General features: G+C 47.8%; 1 long non-coding RNA gene and 1 pseudogene across 1 annotated transcript; both read right to left on the bottom strand.

Moving 5' to 3' along the window:
• Positions 1-437: 437 nt before the first annotated feature.
• Positions 438-1,411, bottom strand: LOC119335711. The gene is made up of 3 exons (XR_005161983.1): positions 1,323-1,411; positions 607-667; positions 438-518 (listed from the first exon to the last, which is right to left on the bottom strand). It is a non-coding gene; the product is annotated as an uncharacterized LOC119335711 (long non-coding RNA).
• A 108-nt stretch (positions 1,412-1,519) lies between these two features.
• Positions 1,520-1,883, bottom strand: LOC119339484 (annotated as a pseudogene).
• Positions 1,884-1,897: the final 14 nt, after the last annotated feature.

Raw genomic sequence — 1,897 nt, 5'->3', positions numbered from 1 at the left:
GCAGTGAAGAGGATGGGTGGGGTGGGGTGCTCACTTGGGGCCGGTGCAGCCCATGGTGGTGCCGAGGCCTCCGTTGAGCTTGAGCACCACGAGCTTGTCAAGCAGGGCCTTCATGGCGTCGAGATCTGCAGCACACACACGATCCAGCGCTCAGCGTTCACACAAACAGAGACAATGCGAGGGTATTGGCTCTGAGAGAAACATGTGTCGGTTAATTGACACCGCAAATAGTGGGCATAATGTGATACAATTAAATATAACAGATGAAGTACTACTAATGTCATACCTGGTTGAAAGTGTGAATTTCCATATTGGAGTTGAAGTACCTCTCAACAATCATGAGTACCTCTCAACAATATTGGAGATGAAGTACTACTAAAGTCCAAATTTAGAAAGTTGTCTTTTCAATAGAAAATAAACATGGCAGGTGGTATATTGACCTTCTGTGTGTCATCATGAGTGTTGAAAGAGTTCATTAGAAGCAAAGGAACATTGCATCCATACTTCTTGTTCAGGGACTGCATACAGGTGAAACATGTCAGACACAAACCATTACACACTACATCAAGTCAGTGCACAGAAAATATCAGTAGAAACTAAGAATACCTCAATCTGAATCACAATAAGGTCAAGAAATGTAAACCCATTGCGAACTTCAATGACAATCCTGCATGCAGTGAGCTATGTTATTACCTGCTGAAGGTGGTAGAACTTAAAAATGAAGCGGAAATATACAAGTCCCTATATTTCCAATATTGGCATGCTGCATCAAACATACACCTAAATAAATACCTAAGTAAATCATGTTCTGTACATAGTCTACCACAACACCATGTTCAAATGATCAATGTTTCACCGGCCAACAGAGTCTAGTAAATAAGTGGATGGTCATATTCAACAGTGCAGGCTGGCAGCAGTCATTTATGTCAAATTGCAGCAAATATACGTAAACGGAAAGATAAAGAGCACTGATAGCCTTAATGTTTGATAACATTGATCAGAGAACCAGATTAATCGAACTATTTTTTTGGACCAAAGGAGCTACCACTCACAATTTCATTTCTCCATGAAACTGGTACTAGTTTAACTGGACTACGTCAGAGTAATAAAGATGTCACAACAAGAATGAACAATGAGTACAACCAATAGGAATTTGATGACTAATTTCACTGATATGCTTGGAAGTAGCCGAGTTCACATATGCAAGCTGCGAGACTACAGTGTCGGGACGAATCTAAGTGAAAGTAGCACGATCCACACATATGCAAGGTGAATCAATTGATCTGGAGCAGTGAAGAGAATGGGTGGGGTGGGGTGCTCACTTGGGGCCGGTGCAACCCATGGTGGTGCCGAGGCCTCCGTTGAGCTTGAGCACCACGAGCTTGTCGAGCAAAATGATTAACAAGTGCGGAACTCAAACTGAACCTATCTTGCTAAGCATATTGGTACATTCCCTTACAAATTATCAGTGATCATGCACATCGACCACATTGCCACGACAAAATGGACACGCACTGGTTCAATTCCGATTCCAGTAGTTGGGAAGCTCAGATTGTAATTGGCACGCGACGTCATTGTGGGCGAGCTGGGCGGGGCCCTACCACTGCGCGAGGGCCGGGGCGAGCAGCGAGCGGGCCCCGTGGTCGCGGCAGTCGAGGCAGAGGCGGACCCGTGAGGCCCCGGCGTCGTCGGCGTTCTGGATGAGCCCTCGCAGCACGGTGGTGCCCTCCGGGTAGTTGGCCAGCACCTCGCGGATGCGGCGCGTCAGGTCCACCCGCTGCCCGAAGTCCTCCAGTAGCATCGTCCCGCCAGGATCCATGGCTGCCCCGGCGATCGGGTCGGGTGGGAGGGGGCTGGCTAGCGGGGCATTGGCGCGCTAGGGTTTAGGGGCGGGGTG

This window comes from Triticum dicoccoides, chromosome 7B, assembly GCF_002162155.2.
Source record: "Triticum dicoccoides isolate Atlit2015 ecotype Zavitan chromosome 7B, WEW_v2.0, whole genome shotgun sequence".
Classification (NCBI taxonomy): domain Eukaryota; kingdom Viridiplantae; phylum Streptophyta; class Magnoliopsida; order Poales; family Poaceae; genus Triticum; species Triticum dicoccoides.
This window is presented reverse-complemented; position numbering and strand designations above follow the sequence as displayed.